General features: G+C 46.6%; 1 protein-coding gene across 3 annotated transcripts in view; it reads right to left on the minus strand.

Moving 5' to 3' along the window:
* The window catches only part of PDE10A (phosphodiesterase 10A), a 582,319-nt gene that overhangs the window by 268,992 nt on the left and 299,116 nt on the right, over nucleotides 1-14,211 (minus strand). The gene's annotated exons all lie outside the window — the stretch shown is intronic.

Below are 14,211 nucleotides of genomic sequence, written 5' to 3' on the forward strand. Positions count from 1 at the left end.
TTCACATCGTATTCCGCATGGGGGGCCGGGAGGACCCGGGGCCGGGCGGGCGAGTCCCCCGCGGCGGCGCCTGGCTCCCGGCCGGCGCGCACAATCGGCGTGCTCCCGGCGGGCGAGGGGCGGCGGAGACGCTGCCTGCAAGCGTGGCGTGGTCTGTGCGCGCTCCGGTGGTGGCTAAGCCTCAGCGACTGCTCGAAAGCAGCGGAGAAAAGCGCCGCAGTGCCGCTGCCCGTGGAGGCGGCGGCGGCGGCTGCAGAAGACGCCCACTGGCGGAGCCAAGGCGCCCCACGCCGCAGCCGCCCGCGCCCACGCAGCGCGCCCGGCAGCTACTTGGCCCCCCGGCGCCAGGCCCCACACCCCAGCGGCTCCCGGCGTCCAGGGTGCGCCCCGGGCCCGGGCCGGAGGACCGAGCGACGCCTGGGTCTTGCGAGGCGTCCTCACATCTGGGCCTGGTGTTAGATTCTTGATACCCGCCGCCCTGCAGCTGCTCCAGCTGTGCACCGCCGGGCGAGCCTTGTCCCTGACCGGGCCCGGGCACCCTCCCGCCAGCCGGCCCGCAGCTCCAACCGAAATGTGCTCACAACTCCCAGGAGAGTGCCAACTCAGACGCTGGGTTGGAATTTCTATCAAGGCTTACTGTTCCCAGTAAACTAGGGTTTAGCAAGCCAGCTCTTCCCCAGGACTCCCTCTCTGATACTCACTTTACAACGAACTTTGTGTGCACAACCCAGTTCGCCCAGGTGAGGCCAGAGAATAGAAAAGGCAAACAAGTTCTGAGACTGAGTCCTCACTCTCGGCTTTCTCGGACCATGCCCCCCTCCCTCGGCCCCCAGCCCCAATCCAGACAATTACTACAAAAGGGAACTATGTCGCCCAACGGGCGCTCTGAGCACGGAGCGGCCGCCAGAAGTTTGCCAAGTTGGAGAGCCGAGCGCCGGGCGCGCAGGTGTCGGTACCCGCCCATCGCAGGCAGCCGGGCCATCGCAGCGCTGCGGAGCGGGGGTTGGGGCGGTGGGCCGGCTGCCCCACGGCGGGACGGGCTACCCAGACTCCCTGGCCTAGGTCACCTTCCCAGGACTGGGGCCGGCGCGCCGAAGCCCTGCTTCCGCGAAGGTCAAGACGGTCACCTGAGCGAGAGGCATGTGCGGCGGTGCAGCCGCTCGGTGGACGCAGGGCCGGGGACCCCAGTGTGCGCTTGGTCCCGGGGTCTCTTCTAGCCTTCCACTTTTTTTTTTTCTTCTCTCCGTCCAGTTCGGAGAGGTTTTTTATCTTGAAATATAATTTCTTCCCTAGTCTGCTTTTCCCCACTCTAATCCAAACGGCCACAGTGGAAAAGGGCATGTATGTATTTGCACCAGACTGAGCAGACGGGGCGCCGGGACGGCGGCGCGGCCCCGGTTCCCCAGCCAGGTCCCCGGGCGTTTCCGCGACTGCCCGGTGAACTCTGAGCGTCGCTCCTAGCGCGCGCCATCCCTGGCACTCGCTGGATCGGAATTCTTCACTTTGCAGAACCAGCAAAAGATTGCGGTGGCTCTTACCTTACGGAGGGTGGAAGGGGGTGGAATTTGCCTGCTGGGGTTTTTTGTTTGTTTGTGTTTTTTTTTGGCGAAGAAAGAACCGAAACGGCCGAGCCGCATAGCCCGGTCTTCCGAAGCCTCCAGGCCGACGCGGCTGGCTTCGCTAACACCTGTTACTCTCCCGGAAGTCGGGGATCCGCGCGCGCGGCGCCCTCGGCCCCGCGGGAAGGGTCTGCCTGGCTGCCCGGCGGTTTGGGGAGGATGCGTTTCTTCTGGAAGTGTTCACTGTTTATTCTTCTACAGGCAGAATGCTTCTCAATGTCCTTTAGGTTTCTTCGGTTGCCTTTTGGAGTCATTAAAGTGACTTTCCTGTTACAAGAAAATGTGTCTTTAGTTTGAAGAGAAGCCATCGGAGCGCCGGGCACAGGGCGCAGGGAGGAAAGCATCAGATATTTGTTCTTCTGGGTCTTCGTTAAATCAGGACACAAGCTTCAGGATGGTCACTAGCCCTCTTCTGAAATCAACTTCTTTCTAGTTTACTTCCTTCTTTTCTCCAGCCGATGGCTGGACAGCACACACTTCCCGTACCAATGAAAAATGCCAGAGCCTGACAACGGAAAAGGAACAGGTTGAGGAGGAGCCTACTGATTATTGATCATATCTGTTAAGTGTCCTCCTTACTTAATACTGGAGGGCACTTCTGTTCATGTGAATCCAATAGGCGCCCAGCCACTGTTTCTTCTTCATGAAATATTTAGTCCAAGATTTAAATCACAGACACACAGCCTCAGCGGGCGCTGTCACTCACCCCCGTGTGCAGGTGCTGCAACACCTGTCGAATGCTGTTTCTTGCCGATTCTTTTCCTTCGCTTTGAGTTTCCTTAGTGATGTCTCAGAAGGAGGAGAAGACTGGGACTGAACACTTGTTACTCCAAACCTTTCAGGAATAAACAGGTTGGCTCATAATTAAGTGAGCTCTGCATTCTGATAGCCCTCATAAAACTTGAAACTTAGTTACATGTCAAAATGTTATCAGATCACAATACAATTTAAGCAAACCGAAATTAGGAGCTGTAATTCCAAAAGCAGAGGAAGAACCACTGCCAAAATTCACCCCACTACTAGGTACTCTCTATGAAATGAACAATTTCCTTCGTTCTCAGGTGAAGACATGCCCATCCACACTGCAAAGATTGGAAACTAAGAGAATATCAGCAGGGCAGCTAACACCAGAAAGGGTGCCAAGATCATGATGCTCATCACTAGCAGTTCAACGTTTTAGAATATAAAACACTCGCCTCTGCCCTCTATGAAGGAAAACGATCAATAAAGAAATTTATATTGGTAATGAAGCCTTATATTAGTGGACCTGTGCAACCACAAGCATACTTAAATTCTCTAAGAATTCTTCTAGATGTTATTTTAAAATTAGCTTAACTGCATATTAATTTTATATTAATTTTAGTATTTTATGCATAATAATCCATACATAGAGGAAAGAATATCTGCCTGATTATTATCTAATTTGAAAGATATGTTCATAAAAACATTTTAAAGCATGGCTCAAGGAAGAGACTAAGAAATGGTAAAATGTTGGTTTTTCTCATAAAATTTCTTTATAAGTTAACCATGCACCCCTTTTACAAAAGAGCTTAAGAGTTAGGTACAATAAATACAATTAATATTTTATGAATGCTTTGATCAACATGTAGGCCTGTGTCTCATTGATTTTATTTTACAACTTTTAATATTAGTGCTTACAGCTATAAAAATTCACAGTGCTAATTCTTGAATAACCTGTTTTTTCTTTTTAAATGCTAGTAACCTTTCTTTATAAAGATATAAGACACAGGTTGATTAAATATTAAACTTGTCTATTTATACAGTTTATAAAAGGACATTCTATCTTGATTTTAATTTCTCTGACACTTAAAAGTTATTTGAGCAAAATAATTTATAAGCAAGTGTCTATTGCTCCCAAACACAGTAAAAACATGTGGGTTTATATGTCAGACTTTTCCATTTAATTGCTGCTAAGTTATCAACATGTATCATATCACACAAGATCTCTGCACTCTAAGAAGATAATTTATTCCTTGTCTGGCATGTTAACCTGGAGTCCAGCCGCCAGGCACTAATTCATGCCTCCCAAGCCCACCAAGTTCTCAGTGGAGTTTTAAGCACTTCTTTCTCAAAGCCTGCCTTCATTTTTCTCCAATCCATCACAGCTTTGTTGTCTCCTGGAACTAAGGTATTTTATCTGCATATATGAACCTGTTACACTAAACCTCTTCCAAATTTTAATGCACATAAAATTTGCATTGACAATTTTACTTTAAACAGGTGATATGTGAAGTCATGCGTCTCTTCCTCCGTAGTCTTCAGCAGAGGCCAGCACACAAGAGGCACTCAGCGTTTGCTCCCTACCTGCCACCTCACGCCACCTGAGTACAAACTGCTGTCAGCACTGATGTTAGCAAATCCTGACTGAAGAGAAGCAGGCATTCTTACAGTGTTATTATAGTCAGGCCTGTTTCTTAAAAGGGCATTACAATTCCAACAAGAACAATGTTGTTATACAATCAATACACTGAATGGGACAGCCTTGAAAATAGACTGGAGTTGAGAAAACCAACTCCTGCAGCCCTAATATTCCTAAAACTGCAGTTTTGATTAAATTATTTTATGAACTCAAATAAATTAACTATAAAACAAATTAAATTTTAGTATTGCTTTGTGTTATAAAACAACTAAAAACCAGTTGTTATTCTTCACCAAAACAATGCCAAAATGGTGCTTAATTTTCAATTAGGGAATGTTTTTGAGAACCGGCCAGTTGTTAAAACATTAATATTCCAAATAAATCTCCTTAAGTATGAAAGGGGGATTCAGCATATTCCTTGCTGAATAATAAGATCCAAGTAGAAATTTTCATTAATCAAAAGCAAAACATTAATTCCTCATGCAAATAAGCTCTGATTAATGGCTGTGAGTATCCAGCCCCTGGGGCTTCCCTGGTGGCTCAGACAGGAAAGAATCTGCCTGCAATTGGAGAGACCTGGGTTCAATCCCTGGGTCAGGGAATGCCAACCCACTCCAGTATTCTCGCCTGGAGAATTCCATGGACAGAGGAGCCTGGTGGGCTACCGTCCACGGGGTCACAAAGAGCTGGACACGACTGAAACTAACACCTTCGCTGCTTTCATCTAGCCCCCAGGAGACTGGTGCTAAGAGGCCTGCTGAGATTAAACAATCAATACTAAATTTCTGTGATAATCCCTATGAGCATAACTACATTTTGAAGATACTGCCATTTTGAAAATATCGAGTCACTTCAGAAACCCACTGAGATTCACAGGATGCTGAGGCAGTCTTCGCTTCTCAAAAGCACCCAAATTAGAATACAACCCTGTTAAACGATCAACACTGTTAAAGTGTTAAATGATCAACACTTTCAATCAGCTTTCAGAGGTCACATGTATCAGTTTCCTTTGAGGCTATCTTAAGAGTCAAACAGAAAACTGAATAAGAGAATTACATACATTTTTATATAATTATATAAATAAAAGACTTAAACAAAAGAAATACTTCTCAAAGAGAGCCAAAGTCAATTCAAAGCATTTAAGTAGAAAGTGACCATGGAGGCACTGGGGATAAATAAGACAAGCTGCTGCTGCTAAGTCGCTTCAGTCGTGTTCGACTCTGTGCGACCCCATAGACGGCAGCCCACCAGGCTCCTCCGTCCCTGGGATTCTCCAGGCAAGAACACTGGAGTGGGTTGCCATTTCCTTCTCTAATGCATGAAAGTGAGAAGTGAAAGCAGCCCATCAGGCTCCTCCGTCCATGGGATTCTCCAGGCAAGAGTACTGGAGTGGGGTGCCATCGCCTTCTCCGAAATAAGACAAGTTGGGAATGGCCTAAATTTCCTGACCCCTGAGACCACCTTACATATAGACAAGCAGAGCGTTTCATAAACAGCTGTTAAAGTTCCTAATGAGTGTGTTCCCCAGGGAGGCTCGCCTTGTGTCCACACAAATGACTGTGTTGTTAAGGTCATTTGAAATAAGCAGGTCTTCATCTGTGGCCTGGGAATCCTTTCCTTGCAAACATTATTTTAATAGCCACATTTCGCAATGAGACTTGACCTTTATACGAGGGGACATGGTGCCGTTGTGAGAAAAAGTAAAATTGTTGATTCCAAGATTTGTCTCAAAAATAAGAAACAAAATGGCTCATTTAATCCAGAGAATGTATTCCTTTCTGTTCATCTCAAAACAAAACCCCAGCAGAACACAAAAACCGGTGGCTCCAGACTCGTGCTCGGATCTGGAGCAGGGCTGGCGGGCCTCTACGGGCGGCCAGCGGAGGCCGTGGCCGTTCCCACGGGCGGGCGGCTCGGGCCGTGACTGACCAAGACTGCGTTCTCCTGAGCTCCTCTCAGAAGAGCACCCAAAGGGAAAAGGAGACGGAGAGAAAGGCTGGTGCAGCCGCCGAGGGCTCTGCGCACATCAGACAGTTTTTTCCGGGTCTGGGTTTCATGATACAGACGGCCGTTTTCCATTTTCCAGACGACGGCAGCCCTCCTCACACACACGCCATCTCGGGTCTGGAAGAGCTACACGTTGTGAACTATCACTGAAGTGAAGTGAAGTCGCTCAGGCGTGTCCGACTCTTTGCAACCCCATGGACTGTACCCCACCAGGCTCCTCTGTCCATGGGATTTTCCAAATACTGGAGTGGGTTTCCATTTCCTTCTCCACAGGATCTTTCCGACCCAGGGACTGAACCCAGGTCTCCCGCATGGTAGGCAGATGCTTTACCATCTGAGCCACCAACTTTGCATATTAAATCTTTTGAAAGGACCCTTATCACACACACACACACACACACACACACACACACAAAGGACTCACAGAAGCCAGAAAGTAAGCAGCCTTGTTTTTTCAGCCACAGTTGTCTGTGTGACCACAGGAGCCAGAGAGCTGTGCTTGAAGGAAGAGAAAGCTGAGACAGTGTGTCCTCCGAAACCTCTGGACACTTCCACTTTGTGTGGTTGAGATGCAGGGGTTTAATAACTTTGCTTTATCGTCTGTACTAATTCACACTGTGGTCATCAACAAGAGCAATGGTACAGTCTCCTTCCCTCCCCAAGGAGCTCTTTGGCAGGACGTCCTTTGTTTCAGACAGAGGAGAGGAAAATACTACGAGCCAGAGCCTGGAGGCCCCAAGTTCAAATCCGCCCCTTTGAGGATCCTTGGTGTCTGGTTAGATTTTTGCCATCTGCAGGTGTGTGTGAAGGGCTTCTCCAGTGGCTCAGGGGTAAAGAATCCATGTGCTGTGCAGGAGCTGCAAGAGACGCAGGTTCAGTTCCTGGGTGGGAAAGATCCCTGGAGAAGGAAATGGCAGCCCACTCCAGTATTCTAGTCTGGAGAATCCCATGGACAGAGGAGCCTGGCAGGCTACAGCCCATGGGGTTGCAAAGAGCTGGACATGACTGAAACGACTTAGCACACACGTATGGTGTATGTGAAAATTCCCTTCTCCTCCTCCCTCTAGGACTCCACTCTGGCAGAGATTTTCACAGGATGTTTCCAGAAATCTCCACCAGGAGTGTTGAGCCCCTGGTGCAGTATTCCACACTCTGCCTGTGTGCTATGCGGTGCTAGTTGCTTAGTCGTGTCCGTGCGGTGCTAGTTGCTTAGTCGTGTCCGTGCGGTGCTAGTTGCTTAGTCGTGTCCGTGCGGTGCTAGTTGCTTAGTCGTGTCCGATGCTTTGAGACCCCACGGACTCTAGCCCGCCAGGCTCGTCTGTCCATGGGAATCTCCAGGCAAGAACACTGGAGTGGGTTGCCATTCCCTTCTCCAGGGGATCTCCCCAACCCAAGAATCCAACCAGGAGCTCCTGCATTGCAGGAGGATTCTTTACCAGCTAAGCTACCAGGGAAGCCCCACACTCTGCCTACTGGTGTTCAAAGTAATCCTACGTAAGAACACGTGCTGCAAATAACCCATCATCACTTCTATCACTAACCAAACCCAACTATGCAGCATATCAAGCCTAGCTGAAAAAATAGAACAAAAAGCCACATATGTTCCTAACTGGAATTCCCCATAATAAATATCCAGTTTTCTTTTCTTCAGCTTGCTGTGCCCTGAGAGCTTCTGGCTGAGGGACATGACTGTGGCCAACCAGGCAGACGCCATCTTTGCAGAAGACCACACCAAGGCTAAGTGGCCTTAAGTAATCTGTTGGCTTTGCTTTCCACGTCACACTGGTCCTTTCTAGAGGCCCAGCTGGCCCCAAGAAAGTCCAAGACAGTGCACCTGTCATTGACGGGGAGAAAGGGAACGTCCATTAAAACCGTGCCACCCGGCAGGGGGCCAGGATGCTGCTCTGCCACACTGCATGGCTCATGGGGCCTCAGCCACGGACAGCTTTGGATGGGCAAGCCCTGGGCACTCTCTGTGTCAACTCTGCCCGTCTTCTCCTTCCAAAGGGAGTGAGGGTGGGCCTCTGGCCCCAACATGGGCCTCTTAATCTGAAGACGGAGTAGAGGTGGACATATATGGCGCCCAGACCTAGTACACCCCTTAACCTGAGTCACTAGGAAATGCATTTGAGTGAAATACAGAAAACAAAGGGTGGCTTCAAGGCAGTCACACCACAGTTACCACTCAGGGGCTGATTTCCCATCCACAGCATAAAGGGGCACTTACCACTTACCATAAAGGGGCACTTTCCCTTACCACAGGGCCACCGAGAAAAATAACAGAACATCATTAACTCAGATTCAACTCATTGACAACAAAAGTTTAGAAATGTTAATGTGCATCCTGAAAAATTCTCCTGTTGCTGCTGCTGCTAAGTCGCTTCAGTCGTGTCCGACTCTGTGCGACCCCATAGACAGCAGCCCACCAGGCTCCCCCGTCCCTGGGATTCTCCAGGCAAGAACACTGGAGTGGGTTGCCATTTCCTTCTCCAATGCATGAAAGTGAAAAGTGAAAGTGAAGTCGCTCAGTCATGTCCGACACTTTGAGACTCCATGGACTGCAGCCCACCAGGCTCCTCCGCCCATGGGATCCTCCAGGCAAGAGTACTGGAGTGGGGTGGAATTGAACATTAAAACCAAGTTTAAAATGACTGTGACTTTTATCTGATAATCTTACATAATTGCAAATAAGTCGAGATACAGTCACCTTGATGTAAACCTGTGTGTTCCCCGTGGGAGCCTTATACCCCGGCTCTGGAGTTTAACTAGAAGCAGTGGCGATATTTCTAGGGAAGCTGTCGAGGTCAGACCTGGTAGAGAGGACTTACAATCCCTGGGCTCCTAAAATACCCCAATCTCCAGCACATTACACACTTTAGGTGAGGAACAAATATGGGGATAAATGTAAAACAAACTGAGAAGTTACAGTGGGAGGGGCCCCACTAGTTGAATTGGGGTCACACTGGATGAAGGAGACCTTCCCGGTGTCTCTGTTGACCGTGTTCCTCCACCTTCTTGCTAACTGCTGGAGTCTTAACAGGTGGACACTGTACGCCCATGGCTTGCCTTTCACACTGTTGTTGTTAAGTCACTAACTCATGTCCAACTCTTTTCAACTCCATGGACTGCAGCACGCCAGGCTTCCCTGTCCTTCACCATCTCCCAGAGCTTGCTCCAACTCATGTCCATAGAGTCAGTGATGCCATCCAACCACCTCATCCTCTGTCACCCTCTTCCCCTCCTGCCCTCAACCTTTCTCAGCACCAGGGTCTTTTCCAGTGAGTCAGCTCTTCACATCAGGTGGCCAGAGTATTGGAGCTTCAGCTTCAGCATCAGTCCTTCCAACGAATATTCAGAGTTGATTTCCTTTAGGCTTAACTAGTTTGATCTCCTTGCTGTCCAAGGGACCCTCCAAGAGTCTTCCCCAACACCACAGTTCAAAAGCATCAATCCTTCTGTGCTCAGCCTTCTTTATGGTCCAACATGCATGAATATCAGAAAAACCATAGCTCTGACTATATGGACCTTTGTTGGCAAAGTGATGTCTCTGCTTTTTAATATGCTGTTTAGGCTTGTCACAGCTTTTCTTTCAAGGAACAAGCGTCTTAATTTCACGGCTGCAGCCAGCATCGTCGGTGATTTTGGAGCCCAACAAAAGACAATCTGTCGCTTTCACGTTACCCTACTCTGGTAAACAGATGGATTTCACAGGTGTTTAATGTATCTCTGTTAAATCACCCTGAAGAAGAAGATCACGGTTTTTGAAGAACAAAAAGTAAATGAGGACTCCCCTGGTGGCACAGTGGATAAGAATCCAACTTGCCAATGCAGGGGACATGGGTTCCATTCCCTGTCGGGGAAGATCCCACACGCCCTGAAGCAAGAAAGCCTGTGCGCCACAACTACTGAACCGGTGCTCCAGAGCCCGTGGGCTGCAGCTTCCAGAGCCCACTCGCCTAGAGCCAGGCTCCGCAACAAGAGAGCCACCGAGGTGAGGAGCCTCCTGCAACTAGAGAAAGCCCGTGCACAGCAACGCAGACCCACGGCAACCAAAGATAAAAAGAAAAAGTAAATGCTCTCTGCTTATAAATTCCCAGGGTCTCTGTTTTTCTGAATATCAGCCCATGAGAGGCTGCAGTGAAACACTGTTTTGATCTTTTTAAACTATTTTGATTAAATTTTCCTAACTCTCTTTTCCCAAGACTGGTAGATTTGGTAGTTATGGTTTCAGGATCCAATGAGCCTGACACCCCGGGGTGACCACAGAGGACAGGTAACCCCTGAAAAGCATAGATTGGCAATAGCTACTGGTGCCCCCTGAACTCGAGGACTGAGCATGCACCATTCACACAGCCCCTGAGAGCCACGTCAGGCCAGGAGGAGCGAACAGATTGCTGGTTCTGCCCCCTTCATGCCGACCATTTCCTGTGTCTCTCCATGAATGTGTTATTACGGCTGCTCTCAAACACTCAAGTTAATTTACTCCCGTAACTGCTCATAACAGCTCTCGAGGTGACTTTTATGGGCTAGGAATTAGGCCCATTTTGTAGATTTTGCATGTGGATTATAAACCTGATGAAAGGCAGCTACAGAAGGCAAATTAGGGCCTTTGATTTCCCTTTAAATATATAATGTGTGCTTTATTCTCCAAAGCAGCATGTCTGCATTCGGTATTTCCAAATTTTTGTGTTTATTATAGTTAGATCACTTTAAAAAGGGCTCAGTTAATATGCTCCTCTGATATAAAAGCAAGCTTAAGCATGAAATAGCCCAGTTTTCTATAGCTGGGTTTTTAAGTATACATGCTATGAAAATCTATCCATTTGTTTTCAGTCAAATCGTATTTCTTAAGTAACCATAAAATACAGGTGAAGTCTGATTTAATGTTTTGGACTCTGATTTAAAGAAGTTCACTGTAAATATTCAGGAGATCAATGCAAGGAGGTTAGGGTTAGGGCTAGGGCTAGGGTTGGATCTACAATCTAACTTAAAATATCCCTTTATTCATCTGTTTGCTTGTCTCTTTTTGGCCAGACCTCAGCTTTTGGAATCAGAGTTCCCTGACTCGGCATCAGCTCTGGCCCTGGGCAGTGAAACTGTCCTAACTACTTGACTGCCAGAGAATTCCCTAGAATATCCATTTGAATCCTGCATTTAGAACCTGATTCAAATTATAAAAAAGAAGATTTCCACAAAGTTTATCAGAAAATCATTAATTGCATAAAGGTATCCATTACCCATCTATATCTCCTGGGTCACTGTCCAAAGCAAGGGCTTTTAACTTGACCAAAGCCTTTTAACAAAACTCCAGCAATTCACTGCAGCCACTGGAGTCTCCAGTCTGTACTGGATGTCAGAGCCTCCTTTCCCGTTCCCTTTACAGAGGATTAAAATAAGGTGAGAGTGGTGGGCTGACACTGATCAAGACGGTGAAACTTGGAACTAAACACATTTAGCATGTCCCAGAACTGTCATTTCTGGGTGGATTTATCTAGGATACAGTTACTGAGCACAGTATAACTCTGAAGAAACTATAATTAGTGGGGGAAAAAATCTAATTTTTCAAATCTTTCATTTGGCTTATAAAATAACATTTCACTTTAAAACATTAAAAGGTAGAAGACTCACCATCACAATTTCTTGGTGCCGTGACGGTGTTGCTGTGCTAGTACAGGCCGGGCGGGCACAGTTTGTGAAGTCTACTTGGTAGGGCAAGTCTTAATTGGAAAGGAAACGTGCAGATTCACAATCGCAAAATACAGATGGGAAGTTCTGTAGTAACAGAAAAACCCAAAACCCTGCCTCTAAAAAGCCCAAATCAGTGGCAATACACGAGCTCTGAGTGGCAAAGAATTTAAAGAGGGTCTAAAAATCACGGTCTATCTGTTGAATAAGTAGTCACCAGGCACAGCTCAGCTCTGACGAAAATATAACTTTATCAGTAGATGAAGGAGATGAAGGAAGGGACTAGGACGTGCACCCATACAAGTGAACATAACTCAAGATTCCATACTGTGAGCAGACTCCCCAGAGTGCATTTCCATGGAATTCAGTTTACAAAAGCCGAACCTATAACCCTACTTTGAAGCACGCTATTCCAAAATGAGAAACTCAGAGCAGGTAAACGTTTTTCATTGTTTTCTTTCCAGACCACAGCAGGTTTGGCCTCTTTAGACCAACGTATTGAATGGCTTCTTTCTCAAGTTTAAAAGACAACGGCTAATACTCAGGTCCTCAGAGAGTAGGAGTTACTATACTGTGGCAGCGAGAGGCCCCCCAGAGATCCCGAGATTCCACCCACAACTGAAGCCTCTTCCGCCACTTCCTGTTTCAGAGAGTCAGTTTCAATATCGTAGTTTCTCTTATCTTATACGCTCTTGGTTTCAGCTGCTCTGAATTCTCTCTTTGCACTTGCACTTACCAGACCGTCTTCTCTCAGCTTTTTGTGATGTGTACTCAGCTCCTTTATTTTCAGGCTTTCTTCTCTCATGCTGAAGTCATTTCCTTCCATGCATTTTCCCCGAGTTGTGCTTTCAGGGAGCCCATGGTCTTCGAAATAAAATATTCCCCCTTCCACATGTTTCTAAATTTCTAATTTCAGTTTTAACATCCTCTCTGATAGACGGGTTATACAGAAGTGTGCTTGTCAATTTCCAAGTAGCAAAGAATGTTTTCAGCCACATTATTATTGTTTTTAAAAATTTTTTGACTATAGTAAAAGAATATGCCCTGTAAAATCTCTGGTTTTAAATTTAAAGTGTTCTTTGCATCCAAGTGTAAGTTTAACTTTTATAAAGATCTGGTGGGGAAGAAGAATCTGAGCTGGGCAGACTTGTGTCTTTGTTGGAGAGACAAACTGGCCAAGTTTAAACTGCTTATACCTCCTTCCAAGTGTGTGTCTCTGAACAAAATACAGAACTGCTTTGAGCTTCATTTTTCATCGTCAAAGTGGGAACAATAATAGTATTCATGTCCTAATGTTACGGTGAGAATTACGGAGGACAACGTGTGTAGAATGTCTCACGTGGTGCCTGGCATGTCGTATGCAGGCAATAGACAGGAATACTATTAAGAAAAAAGGAAAAGAAAGAAACTGCTCTCTGGAGTCAGAAGAGCCTGATTTTGAAGCCTGGATCTGCCACACCCTGGCAGCTCTTCCAAGTCATTTTAGACGTAACTGTGAGGATTAACTGTGAGGATTCAGAGAGAAAATGCATGCCTGGCACAGGGCCAGCGCCCCACGACTGGGACCTACTATTTTTCTTAGGGTCATAAAATGAGACAACTCAGGCTGAACCGTGCTTTTAGCGAACAAGCTTTTAGCCTAACTGATGATTCTTGAAGGCCTTCCCAGGCCAAAGAAAACCAGTGATCTTGTCGCGAAAGGACAGAAGCCACCAGGCCTCAAAGCGTCTGCCGCAGAAAAGTGCAGCTGCTCTGTGAGCACTGTCACACCAACTTCCAACACCAATCGGGATTTTTCGTGTGTTTTGTGGGCTTCTCCCCAGCTCAGTTCTCAAAGCTCGGGGACATGTGGTTCCATTCTGTCTCTTCCTTATTCCCTCACCTCTCAGCCTCCTCCCTGAGCCTTGGCATATTCTCCATCCAGGTGCCCACAGTCCACACCCACCCACCGCAGCCAGGGCCTTTTCTTCTGCGAAAACTGAGCAAAATTGTCAAGCTTGAGTTTTTAGAGTAAGTCATCTTGGTGATAAAAAGAGAGGTGAAGATATCAAGATAATTTGATATTAGAAAAATCAACGGTTTTCTGTACTTCTGTCTGCCCTAAAACTATGGCTATATTTTTAATATGAATTTGCTATTCTGAAAATAAGCAACTCTTTTTATATGCTTTTGAAACCCTACGATTTAAATATCTGCTTTGTTTGCTTGTTTTTGTTTGGAAAGATATGTATTAAGCAAAAGGTGCAAACCCCAGAACTTTGCATCTCATCACTGCAAAGTGTAAATAAAATTAGACTACATGCTGGCTAGTCATTAGCAGTGCCATCCACGCCTGGATCTAAAGTCGGGGTTTATTTTTATTTGATCAGGCTAAAGTATATTATTCTGTAAGTATTTTCTGCATATTGAGAAGGGAAAAGAAGTCTTTCAATATTTTTTAGTTCAAATTTTTTCTTGAATGATTTACATTCTATATTTAGTTAAAATAAGATCATTTTTAAAATCAAATGAACGAATGCG

Source organism: Bos javanicus, chromosome 9, assembly GCF_032452875.1.
Source record: "Bos javanicus breed banteng chromosome 9, ARS-OSU_banteng_1.0, whole genome shotgun sequence".
NCBI lineage: Eukaryota > Metazoa > Chordata > Mammalia > Artiodactyla > Bovidae > Bos > Bos javanicus.